Source organism: Phaseolus vulgaris, chromosome 6, assembly GCF_051622355.1.
Source record: "Phaseolus vulgaris cultivar YP4 chromosome 6, ASM5162235v1, whole genome shotgun sequence".
Lineage (NCBI taxonomy): Eukaryota > Viridiplantae > Streptophyta > Magnoliopsida > Fabales > Fabaceae > Phaseolus > Phaseolus vulgaris.
Window position 1 is genome coordinate 4,165,548 of NC_143503.1, and position 14,155 is coordinate 4,179,702.

At 35.4% G+C, this 14,155-nt stretch overlaps 1 pseudogene; it reads left to right on the plus strand.

Moving 5' to 3' along the window:
- The first annotated feature begins 408 nt into the window (after positions 1–408).
- LOC137833231 (protein FLC EXPRESSOR-like) lies at positions 409–1,140 on the plus strand (annotated as a pseudogene).
- The last annotated feature ends 13,015 nt before the right edge of the window (positions 1,141–14,155 follow it).

A 14,155-nucleotide genomic window follows, 5' to 3' on the forward strand; every position in this document is an offset into this window, starting at 1 on the left:
TTCAGGTTTCAATTCTACTTCACCACCTGCTCCAATAAAAATTGGCAAGAACACATGCACAAAAGGTTTATAACAATTTAGGTATAAAATTACCTTATTCATCCCTACATTTAGGGTTAATATTCAATTTAGCACAATAGTTTTAAAAAAAATCAATTTGGTCCCTATGTTTTTTAAAATGTATCCAAATTGATCCTTTCCATTATGTCCCAACTTACGACATTAAGTGTTGCTTATGTGGCAGAGAGAGGTCCTTATGTGGCAGAGAGAGATTTGAGTTTTAACAAAATACGTAGAGAGAGAAGGTACTCTGAACTGGGCGAGCTTCATGTCTCTGGCGTGGTCAGAGACCTTCTTGCGGAGGTTGTCGTCGCTCCCGCCGGCGGGGAGAGCGGAAGCTAGGAATGCCTCGCTGCCACTCAGGAAGATCTATGTCGCCTACCCGCCACTGGTGCCGAGGTCAAGGTCGAGCGCGATGCGGAAGTGCGCGAGATCTACGAGAAGTCATTGAAGGTGGACGTTGAGGTGCGCGTCATCATCGCAATGAGCGTCAAGCTGAATCGGGTGAGGGCAGACGTACAGGAACTCGTGGCAGCATAGATGGAGCTCACAGCGCAACTGTAGACCATCGAGGGAGATCTCTGGAGGGCACGTGCCAAGGCGTAGTTTGTGCCGACCATTAAAGTCGATTTAGAGGCCATGCTCCATGAGATTCAACGAGGAAGGAGTGCTATTGAATTTGATAAGAAGACACATGCTAGTAACCTTGAACATAGACATGCAATGGACAACAATATGATTATAATGTCCAGTGAGGTTGAAAAGTTACATACTGAGCCTGCTATTGCAGAAAAGAGGGCAAGGGTTGCGATGGCTGCAGATGCTAAACCAATTCCTAGATATCTTCCTGATAAGCATGACAATCGTGAGATGGGATATGGATATGTCAGATACCGTCATAGTTCTTATAGCATGTATCATATGCAAGTTGGGGTTGACTCACATTCTCAAGATACAATCGGAGCACCCTTTCATCATTCTTATGATCACCAACGTACGCAAGTACCTAGATAGGCTTTTGGCGATGCTGTAATTTTTGAAAGAGTTAAAAGAAATGTAACTTATGAATACAATGTCTCTTTCCCCAAAATGAAATGTAACGTAGGTTTCAGTCCTCAATTATCATATAAAAGAAAGAGAAACTCACCTCTCTTTGCCACGTTAGTACCTCTCTCTGCAACATAAGCAACACTTAACGCCGTAAGTTGGGACTTAACGGAAATGACCAATTTGGATACATTTTAAAAAACATAGGGCCCAAATTGATTTTTTTAAAAACCACTGTACTAAATTGAATATTGACCCTAAATGTAGGGACAAATAAGGTAATTATACCACAAATTTACAAGTATAATTACCTTTTTGTCTCTACATTAAGGATCAATAGTCAATTTGATATAGTCATTTTTAAAATAATCAATTTCGTTCTAAGTTTAATTTAAAAGATATACAATTTGCTCCCTTTTGTTAAATTCACATAAATGGTGTTAACTGATGATGATGTGGCAGAGAGTGGTACATTTATCATTAACATGTGAACTATTTAGTTAAGTACACGTGGACTAACATAATATATTCGTGCTAACCCACAAGGCCTCCATCACCTCTACACATTGTGCAATTAGCACAACATTTCTTGTTTTTGTTCAACTCTGAAAACGATCATTCCTTCATATCCATCATCACCATTCTGCAATGCAACACCATATGCATCATCACCAATAGGTAATGTATCACCCAATTTACGAATGAAACAAGCAACAATAACTGGATGGGTCACCGAGAGAGTATCGGTGAGAAACCATACTAATATTAAAATGAATCGCATGCACCAAAAAGGAAAATGGCCACACAACACAACTAACTATGTGAATGTACCTTGACAAGCCTAAGGCTACCTTTGAGCGACTGAAATTCCCTTGGTGTTTTTGTGTTGCAACGTGTCTATGTTATGTGTTTGCTTCCCCTACTCACTCTGATAGGTTGGGTGAATGGAAAATTCAAGAGCTAGGAATTTGTACTTGTATAGACAAAGTGTTCCTAGATAGTACCTGAAACTAATTGTACAATTGTTGGTGTGTCAGTTACCTTCTCGCTCCTCACTTCAAGTCTCTCCCTTTAATTGTTGGTGCTCGGTTGGGATTGTCCTGAAAACGGTACTCCGACGATCAAGTAAGTACTTTGTCTTAAAAGTGTATAGTGAAAGCTGATTAAAGCGTACCTTACACCTCTGTAAAGAGTTTATTTATATTTTTCAGTCATGTGCCCTTGGTGTGATGGGCCAAATCTATCAAATATCAGTTGTTAACTGATCTATAGCATGATCCCTGATTTATAGGGAGATATACTAGTATACTGGTATATAAGTATATTTGGAGGATATCTTCAATATCTTTCAGTTAATCAAAGTTTAGCTGATTTTTTGGAGATGTCACCCGCCTTAAATGGGACATGATTATAACTCATAAAGAATTCCCATAACTGTCATTGTTGTTATTCATTAAGTTCCTTAAAGTGTGTTGACACGATCGGTCGGTCACCGAGACCGAGTGACTAGCTCGTCTAGTACCGACCAGTACACTTGTCTCTAGGCTCAAGGAATGTTAACTTTTGAAAAGTCTTGATATGATCGTTGGGTGCCTCAAGGTGAGATGTGACTTGGATGCATTTAATACCGTTAGAGATGCATTTTTTCGAAGTGTCATTTTGTCTACTATATGATCCAAGCGGTCTAACAGTCACTCATCTGTGCCGGTTCCTATGCCAAGCATTGTGTGTCATTGGATGCAAAGTGATCTAACGGTCCGAGAGGAAAATGTCTTATTCTCTCTCTTCATTGACGTTCCATAAATAGAAGCATTTGTGAACATTGCAAAGTTTGTTGCTTATCTTCTGTGATATCGAGTTTATCAAGCGTGATCCGAGTGCCGAGTTCCGAGAAATTCTCTTTCTCCAATGTCTTTCACTAAAAAGGTTAGTAATGTCTTTTCTTGTTGAGTCTTCTAGAATTATTTTGAACATTGATTCTTTTAAGCACACTCACTCCACATCTGCTGGTGTGAGAAATGAGTTGGATCATTCGGTCGACCTTGCGTCTGACAGTCCGAATTACGAGTGGGTTGATCGACGTGTCCTGGACGTCCCTACTTGTTTTAGGGGTCCAACAACTTTAGACGGTTTTTTGTCTAAAGTTTCCATCTTAAATCTGACGCCCCTCATATCTGCTTACAACTGATATTTGTAGCCACTCTGACCAGGTTTGTCACGGTCAGGAAAACGCTCCCCAAGATTTTTTCTTTGTATATATTAAATTTTTCAATGCCTGCATGTTACCCTTCATTTTGATGAGTTTACGATGGGGGTCCTTCAGATCCTCAACGTTGCCCCTACTCAGTTGCACCCAAATTCGTGGGCAGCTTTCCAAGCCTTTAGGGCAATTTGTGACGTGTTTAGGTTGAAACTGACTCCTTAATCTTTTCTTTTTTATTGTAACTCTCGACTCACCACCCGTATGAGTTGTTTATCCTTCACAAGTTGACTGGGCAATATTCATTTTGCACCTTATACCTCGTCCTATAAGCACTTCAAGGAGAGGTATTTTAAAGTCTTTATTAAGCTGGACGACAAACCATTCTTTTATAATTTGGAAGGGAGACTGAAGTTTCCTTTCCATTGGAAGTGCAATCCCATGCGATATGTCTCTTGGCCGAGATCCTCCATGACTCCCCATGATAAAGAAATCTTTTTTTTATCTTCGACCAACTTCCTAACAGGCTTCCTACTCGAAAGCTTGTATCTTTGTTTGAGTCGTCCAAGAGGTGGACTGGCCTAATTGGTATGTTACATTTTAATATTCATAAGGCTTTGTTTCATATGTTGATTAGACGCTTAATTCATTTTGAGTCGGCGTCTACAGCTTGCCCAAGGCATTCAAGTGGGGATGACTGATAGTTGTCATTTAACAGTCAAATTAAATATGATTCCAACGTAGACTTGTCTAATGCTAGAAAGATCATAGTATAAAAGTTGTCAGATGACCCCAAGCCGTCTCCCAACGAATCCAATAGTGATTGTAGTTAATAGAATTCAAAATCTATCTGCAAGAAATGAAAATTAGCAATAACAATAAAGTAAAAGGGGTTGTGATTGTTAAACAGGAAAGTATAAATGATGATTTAAATCAGTAAAGAATGCATTTTGACTCCCAAGTTCTTCCACCAATGAATTCCTCACAGGTTCTCTAAAGATTATTTATTTCTCAATCCTCCAACAGACGACGACTAATATGATGTAGATAAAGATGTAGTGGATGGAAAAATCATATCGGTCGGTGGTGACGGGGAGGAGGTAGTTGCTGAAGGCCAAGGTGACAACCTTAATGGACAAGAATATGAGAGTGAATGCTTGATTGAAGAGGTTTTTGAACCTTTGTAAATTTGTAAATTATTTTCTTTTGTATTTCCTGGGCTTGGGATGTAGGCATAAAACAATTAGGCAACTTTCTTTTTTCCAAACGATGACTTCAAATAACTTGTGACGTTGATCGAACACTTCTAAGCTTTTGAAACCTTTTGAAACCTTTTGAAACCTTTAAGTAACTTGCGACGCTGGTAATTTTTTCCGAGCATGAACGAAATGTGTAGTCGATACCGCATGTATGTTAAGTTTGAATGTTGATTTGTATTTGACCGATGCCATAATGGGTAATGCAAAGATTCCATCTGAACGATAATCCAAGCTTTAATAAATTGGTTGAGATGAATATTTCCTATTGTTAGTAAGCCGCCAGAATATTTATATACGAGTGCGACATAGGTTGTATAATAACTAATCGTAGGATGAATTCCTAGCGTATGCTATATATTTTTGCAAATACCTGTTTTTAAAGGAAACTAGTTGTTAAGCCAAGTAGCGATCAATCGGTACTAAAACCAACAATATTAATACCTTATCACATATGAACGAGTATTCTCAAAGAGGTACACAAAATGCTTGAGAGTTGTTTAATCATTGAAATTTTTTGTTTAGAAATGTATTTGAGAGGACTTTTGGTGTCGCGAAAAAACTTTTCCCAATTATAACTAGTGTGTCCGAGCCACATTACAATTTGAATACTATTACAACTATAGTTTTAACTTGTTGTATTCTCCATAACTTTCTTCGCGGGGTGGACAATGATCAATCTTTCATTGAAGAAATTGATCCTTGATTGCTGGAACATGATTTGCAAACTTCATCTTCTCAACCTCGTGAGGATGATTATAATATAGGTTCACATATTAGACACTCTATAGCCAAAACAATATCGAAAGGTTATGTAAACAATTAATATTATATAATAAATTGTGTTTTATTTTTTTATTACTGTATTTGTTTGCTAACTTTCTTTTGATTGTTTAAATGGATTGTGGTAAAAGTGTTGTTCTAGATTCATCTGCCACTTTTAGAGAGTTCACAAAGTGGACATGGATTTAATACTTCTAAATGCGATGATGGATGAGTCAGAACTGCTTAAATATGATATATATATATATATAAAAGTATGTTTATATGTGTGTGTTTGTGTGTATGTTATATCATCTATTGGATGTTTAAAATTAAATTATACTTCATCCTTGCATGTATATTTTTTTATTGATATGATTGTGTACTGTATATAAGAAAATGATGTCGCAGGTATTAACATAAGTGAGCAAGGAATTATTAAACCATTTTATTTGGTGGCATATTTAGATTTCTTTTGGTTTCTAATAGTGTCAATGAAGGTTTTAGTTAGTAGACATGCTAATAATTACTTCTAATAAATGTTTTGTGACTTTTAATGAAGGTTTTAGTTAGTAGACATGCTTCGATCCAAGTAAGAGTCAATAATTACTTCTAATAAATGTTTTGTGACTTTTAAATTGAAGAAAATTGTTTTTAGGCTTGATATCATTTACGCGATGACTCATTACTCAAGTAGTGTCTTATAGTTACACTCATTGCATATGATCACTCAAGTTATAGGGTGGATGCTCAAGCGATGAGTGTGTAGCTCAAGTGAGATCTTTAGGTCAAGAAAAATCTCTCTCCTCTAGAAAGATCTTGCCCATAAGTGACATAATGATTACTCAAGTGAGGTTGGAGGCGATGTGCATGGATTTTGGAACTTTTGAGTGTCATGATATATGTTAAAGCACTCAAACGATGGAAGTGTCAGCCAAGCGCTATAATAGCAGTGATTGAAGCTTTGAAACTTCTTATAAGAAATCCAACAAATGTGTATCGCTCAAGCGTTATGTGAATGCTAGTCATATAAATATTCAAGTGTGAAGTATGGTGCTTGTGCGAGAGGTGCTTAAGAGTGGACTATGATGCTTAAGTGAGGATGATAATTTTCACTTATGGGAAACGAGGTCACTCAAGCAAGAAGAGATTGTTCAAGCTATGTAAGGTTGTTAGAATGTATATAAGTTGTTATGCATGTGTTGCACTAGAAGTTATTGATGATTGTTATTGATGATTATGATGTATACACTAATCTATTACATGATATTTTTTAGGGATATATTCATCTTTTTTAGTGATGTGTTTGCTATGTGCGTTGATGCATGTTGTTTAAGTATGATATATGTGTGTGTTTATGTTGTAGATTGATATGATCATACATGGTATAAGAGCAAATAATGTTGCAAGTGGTAACACCAAGAATATTGAGTTAGGAGAAGTTATAGTTACATAGTGTATATGTTTTTTTTGGAACTTTATATCATGTAATTTTATAATGGAATCCTAAGATAATAATGTATTATGAGTGTAATTTATGTTGTTATAAACTAGTATAAACATAATAAGGTTGGAACGTTATAACTATGTTTTGAAAAAAAGTATAATATTTTATATCAATTGCTAGAGTGATGTAGGTTTAACGATGTAAAATGAAGGAATTTATTTATTAATTGTCAAATAATATAAAAAAGTGAACATATAAGATTCTTTAGTGTAAAACTAATGTTACATGTCTAACAACATTTGACTAAAATACAATTCAAAATATCACTTTTAATATTGATTGAGTATAACCAATGTAGAAAATTAACTCATGTATCATTTTAATCGACCGATGTGACATCACTTTCTAAATCATTTTTATCAATAACTAATATAGAAAGTATTTTTTTAATGATAAAATTTTGACTTATCATAATTCCTACCTATATAATTGCAAAAATTACATGTTACTAGACAAAGTACTAAATATATATTCTTTTTAGCTAAATCAACATAGAGATTTTCCTAAATCACTTATAAAAGAGTAAGTATGATGGAATGTGTTCTTACAAAAGGTCGAAAAGTTTTTGGTCATTTTTTGATCTCCTTAAGCGGTTACTGATCCTACTGGTGACGTCGCGAGAACTTCGATCTTCGATCAATGTGGGTGGCGCACCTCCAAAAGGTACTTTGATGTCTAAGTTAGAGCTCAGTATGAGATAGGTGAAAGTAATAAATACTATTTAATGCGTTCATTTACCTTGGTTGATGTGCACATTATAAGATCGTGATGAACCTCTATCATTGGGTTGAGATTAAGGCAGGTACATAAGATTTTAGGTAACATTCCATACTGTGATTATGTTAATAATTTTGTGTTAAACAACCTTTATTGGGTCTATGGAAACTATGACGGTTATGCCACTCAAAGAGTATTCGGTCAATGATGTTGATTGGGACCCCTGGTTGTTGTATGATACATAATGCTAAGATAGGAAAGAAAATGAGAATGTGAGATCTCTTAAATGTTATTAAATTACAAGAATGATGAAATAAAAATTCGCTCTCTAACTACTTGAACTTGGTACTCAAAATTGAGAAAATTGGTCAATAAACCGTAAATAATAAAGAACTTATAGAAAAACACTATTTTGTTGTTCTTATCCCTCTAATCTTCCTCGCGGGATTGAGGATTGTCCCCCTCCCCCTTCTTGGAAATAATTTTGTACTATGAAAAACACATAATAGTTTTTTAGTTTTCTATAAAAGGTTTTGGTATTTTTAAGTTTGGAGTGTCTACACCAAATTTTTTTTCATTGTCTTTTATTTTTGTCAAATCAAGTGATTCTCAAGTCCATGTCCTTTTATTTGTAATGAAAGTACTAAGCTTACAAAATATTAACTAGGGATGAAAAAGCAGGTCAAATTCAGTAGGTTTGCTGATTATAATTTGACACGTTGAGTTCGTATTTTGACCTACCAATCTACTTGGACTTATTCCCCATTTTTAAATTAAAAACACATTTTTTTTATTATATTATTTGAATGGTGGAAATATATGATAATATTTTGATTTAAATTATTAACATTACAAACTAAGTTTCAATTTTTTTTACAAAACTCATTATAGGTAGCATGTGCCATCACATGAAAAATAACAATAAATTAAATAAGAAAAACAAAAACAAAAATATGGGAGACTAGAATAAACCCGCAAAAAAAAACAATTTATTGAAAGTTCAAACCAAAACATGAAAAAATTAAATAAAGACAATAAGACCATTATTACCGTTAATGAAGATGAATATTCCTTGTCTGATGTGGTGCATCAAATGGAGTGCACGAAATCGCAATGGAGAAAGGGAGGTTCTGATGAACCCTAATTGCAAATGAAAAAGAGACAATGACTTAAGCATAAAAGAGGGAAAAGCAGAGAAAAGAAAATACAAAAGAAATTCTTATTTACTTGTATATTAGAGAGTAAAATACATGGTGTATATATAAGAAAAAGATTAAGACCTAGCTGAAACAGAAAAGGAAAGTTGGGTCAAACAAACAAAGCCCAATAACTTAAAACAGAAAAACTAAATATGTTAACACTCCCCCTCAAGCTGGGGAGTAGATATTTGTCAGGCCCAGCTTGGATTTGAGAGTAGATAACTGTGTGGAAGCAAGGGGCTTGGTGAATATGTCAGCAACTTGCATGGCAGAAGTAATGGGCAGCAGTTTGAGGAGACCAGAGTTAAGTTTTTCATGAACTAGGTGACAATCAATTTCGATGTGCTTTGTGCGTTCATGAAAGACTTGATTGGACGCTATTTGAAGGGCGGATTTGTTGTCACAGTACAGGGTTGCAGGCTGGGAGAGAGGAAGATGTAAATCCTGAAGGAGGTAAGACAACCATTGTAGCTCACATGTGGTGGTGGCAAGGGCTCTATACTCGGCTTCGGAGGAGCTGCGAGAGATAGTTGGTTGCTTCTTTGATTTCCATGATATTAGCGTGTGATAGGACATGTTGCCCAGACAGAGTCACTAAATCCACAGAGGTGAAGTGAGCTAGTATGAGAAAAATATAGTCCTTCACCAGGGGTGCCCTTGAGGTAACGCAAAAGACGTGAGACAGCTTGTTGATGATGAGTTGTGGGTGCAGATATGAATTGGCTTAAATTGTGGACAGCAAAGGCGATGTCAGGTCGCGTGTTGGTTAAGTAGATTAGACGTCCAAGGAGTCTTCTGTATTGGGAAGTTGCATCAGCATCAAGAGGGGAGCCTTGATCGGGAGAGAGATGAGAGGTATGAGTCATAAGAGTGGCCACAGATGCAGAGTCAAGCATGCCAGTTTCGTGAAGAAGATCAAGAGTATACTTGCGTTGACTTAAATGAAGACCAGAACTGTTGCGAGCAATTTTCAATCCCAAAAAGTAAGTGAGATGACCTAAATTTTTTATCTTGAAGTGAAGGTGAAAGGATGCAGTAATTGTATTGATTTCCTCAGTGTCATTGCCAGTTAAGAGCAAATCATCAACATAAACAAGAATAACAATGAGTTTATCGTTATTATATTTAAGAAAAAGAGAATGATCAGCAGCAGAAATAGAGTAATTATTTGATAAAAGAAAAGTAGAAAGTTTGGCGTACCATTGGCGACCAGCTTGACGAAGGCCATACAAAGACCGTGAAGCTTGCAAACATGCTGGGGAGAAGGAAGAGAGAGGTCAGGTGGGAGGGTCATGTATACCTCTTCATGGAGATCACCATGAAGAAAGGCATTATTGACATCAAGTTGTTTTAAAATCCAATTTTTGGTAGTGGCAATAGCAAGAAGAAGGCGGAGGGTAGTGAGTTTAGCCACAGGTGCAAAAGTGTCTAAGAAATCAAGTCCTTCAAGTTGGGTGAACCCTTTGGCAATAACTCTAGCTTTGTGGCGCTCAACAGTGCCATCAGAATGGTATTTGATTTTATATACCCATTTACAACCAATAGTTTTCTTTCTTGGAGGGAGAGGGGTAGGTTGCCAAGTATTGTTAGTAGCAAGAGCTTGAAGCTCATCTTGCATGGCAGATTGCCAAGAAGCATGTTTGGAGGCTTTGTTATATGTCTGAGGTTCAGGATGAAAATTGATAGAGGAAATAACATTTCTAAAATTGGAAGATAAGGAATTGTAAGACAAGTAATTATGAATAGGATATCTACTACTTACAGTGTTGGTTGCAGTGTGGAAATCCGCAAGATAGGAAGGTTGTCGATGAGGACGAGCTGATCTTCTTGGAAATTGGGGTGAGGTGCTTCCTCGAGATGCAGGTGGTGATAATTCTGGTGGAGGTGCAATGTTGGATGCAAGAGCAGAGACACTATTTGTTGGAAGATCAGAGGATAATGAGGCTGGTGGAGGGACAATATTGGGTGCAGGAGTAGAAGCACATGGCTCGGCAGGAGGTGCAGTATCAGAAAAAAAAATCAAAAGCAGAATTATATGCGTTAGAAATAGGGAGAGATAAAGTTTTAGGGTCCTTAGGCAAGCCACAATCCAATTTATATGGAAAGTGGTTTTCATGAAAGATTAAATGTCTTGATATCTCTATGCTATGAAACTTTAAATTTAAGATAATATAACCTTTTGTATTTTGCGGGAAGCTAAGAAAAATACCTTTGATTTCCTATGTGCAGTAATGGTACTAGCATAACAGAGACAACCAAACACTTTTAGAAAGGAAATGTCATATGGTTTTCCAAACAACTTTTCATGAGGAGTGATGTTATTAAGTAATGGAGTAGGAATAACATTTATTAAGAAAACAACATGATTTTCAGCAAATTCCCAAAAAATAGGAGGAAGATTTGCTTGAAAAAGTAAAGAACGAGTTACATTTAGTATGTGTTGATGTTTACGTTCTACAATGCCATTTTGTTGTGGTGTTTTAACACAAGATTTTTTATGTATATCAGCAAATTCCCTTTGAAGCATAAAAATTTGACATAGCAAACTCAACACCATTGTCAGTACGAATCGTTTTGATATTAGTTTTGAAATGATTTTGAACGAAAACAATGAAGTTAATGATGTGCTGGCGCACTTCAGATTTGTTATGCAGCAGAATAACCCAAGTATAACACGAGTAATCATCAACAATAGTCAAGAAATAACGAAAACCTTGCATAGAAATTATGGAACATGGTCCCCAAATATCAAAGTGTACAAGATCAAAAATAGCAGAGGTAACAATATTACTTAAAGTGAAAGGAAGTTTTCTCTGTTTTGCACGACTACAAGTATCACATACATGATGAGTATCAACAGTAATAAAAGAGTATTGTTTGCTTAAGACATGTAATCTTTCAAGTGAAGGGTGTCCTAGTCTATAATGCCACAGTGTTCTGTCTCTGATATTACAATTAATAAAAGGAACAAAACAATGCGGTTTAGAACGACTAGAAGCAAGCAAGGTAGTGACAAGGTACAAGTCAGCGGTGGCTTTAACTGTACCAATCCTCTCTTGGGTGAGATTGTCATGTATAATGCAGTGGGTTGAAGTGAAAGTCAAAGTGCATTTAAGTTGGTGTGTAAGTTTAGAAACAGATATTAAGTTTAATTGAAAATGAGGCACATATAACACATCAGACAAATAAAACTTATCAGAAAAACGTATTAAACCAGAGTATGTGGCATAAACAGTTTGGCCATTTGGAAGACTAATTAAGACAGGTTTAATTTTAGTATAAGTAGTAAAAACGTTCAAATTGTGACAAACATGATCCGTGGCACCAGAATTAATAATCCAAGATTCTTTTATAGCAGATAGTGAAGAGAGAAACTTACCTGTTGAAGAATGCTCAGTATTGGGGATTTCATCCACAGAGAAGGTGCCGACTTGATTAATTTAAGTGTGAGAGGCAAGATCCTCAAGGTTTTGCTGACGCAAAATGTTGGTAAGGAATTAACACTGTTGTGATGTAAGTTGAATCCTCTTTGCATCTTGTTCTTTAGGAAAAAGCTCAGAAAAAGTGTCAGTAGTAATCATATTATTGGCTTAGGATGTCCAATTGGTGAATTTGTAGCCAGGAGGGAACCCATGCTTTTTATAATAGGTGTTGACAGTGTGGCCAAGACGATTACAAAAAGTGCAAACTTTTCTAGTAGAAGAAAACTTTGAGGTTTTAACATTACCAGAAGGAAAACCCACTTTGCGAAAACAAACAGCCTCAGTATGACCATATTTACCACAAAAATTGCATGTAATAGTGTGACTACTATTAAGACTATGAAGACTAGGGTTTTTATTAAACATTGTCTAAGAGATTTTTAAACCCAATCAAGATTTTGAAAGAGAACAAAAAAAATAACCAAGAACAACAAATGGGGAAATAAAGATCAGGGAGAAGCGCAGCAGAGCTCTTCATTCGAAGAGCTCTGATACCATATTACCGTTAATGAAGATGAATATTCCTTGTCTGATGTGGTGCATCAAATGGAGCGCACGAAATCGCAATGGAGAAAGGGAGGTTCTGATGAACCCTAATTGCAAATGAAAAAGAGACAATGACTTAAGCATAAAAGAGGGAAAAGCGGAGAAAAGAAAATACAAAAGAAATTCTTATTTACTTGTATATTAGAGAGTAAAATACATGGTGTATATATAAGAAAAAGATTAAGACCTAGCTAAAACAGAAAAGGAAAGTTGGGCAAAACAAACAAAGCCCAATAACTTAAAACAGAAAAACTAAATATGTTAACAACCATTGTATGCATTCAACAATGGTAATAACATCCTATGATATTGATGCACGTCACTATCATTACCTTTTCTTGGGTTGACTTGTTTTTTAGTTTATCTTATTGGCTTTCACTACAGCTTTAGGAGGACATCCCAGTCTCTTAGTGGTTTGAACTAGTTCATCGTCTTCACTTAATGATTCCTTCTTATCCATATTTTCAACCCAAAAGTTAGAAACTAAATTTCTTTCTTCTAAGAAAATATTAGCCAAGATTTAACTATATTCGTTGCCAAGATTGTCAGATATGACTCTTGAGCCTTTTGTTCATCACCTGAAAGAGATTCAAAAAAACTTTGCAAGACTAAATCTTGAAAAACATTTTTATAACTAACCTGTTTGTGAGCAATTAATTTATGACTTGTTGCATTAGTTGTAGATTTGAGATGAGAGAATTTTTTTAAAAGACAAAATTTTCACGAAACAAGAGTCTTTTTTCTATAGCAAATCATTAGATTCATCAGCATCCTCCAAATTATAATGGAGTAAATTAATATGTAAAGATACAAATTCTTTTAATTTATCTAATTAAAGTCATTACTTAATCAATTAAGAACTTATAAATTATTTACATGATCAAATAAACTTTATATATATATATATATATATTCAAAATGAATAACGAAAGTTATAAAAGAACTTGGTCGGTCGCCTCCCAGTTTGGCTAACTGCATATACTACTATTATTCTTGACGAGATGAGGTCGGGTGATTCTTTATTTCTCAAGCAAGGGAATATAGTAGGAAAAGTATAGTAAAAATGCATGAGTTGAGATACTTCTTGGGAGTCATTGCCTATTTATACCCTCTTGCTAATCTTTATTGTTTTTAATTGGTTTTGAGTCATAAATGGTTTTAATACCAATATCATGTAATAAAATAAGATATTAAAGTAATTATATTAATTGTGTGGTAATATACTTGATTGTGACAAGATTTAATTGTTTAAATTAAGGTAGTAATATGGAGATAAATCTGCAGGGCATTTAATGAAGATCCCATATATCTTGGTTAGTTTTTTTTTTTATATTAAGTTAGGGGGTATATGCAGGCTTTTTGGGAACTCGCCCATCGAA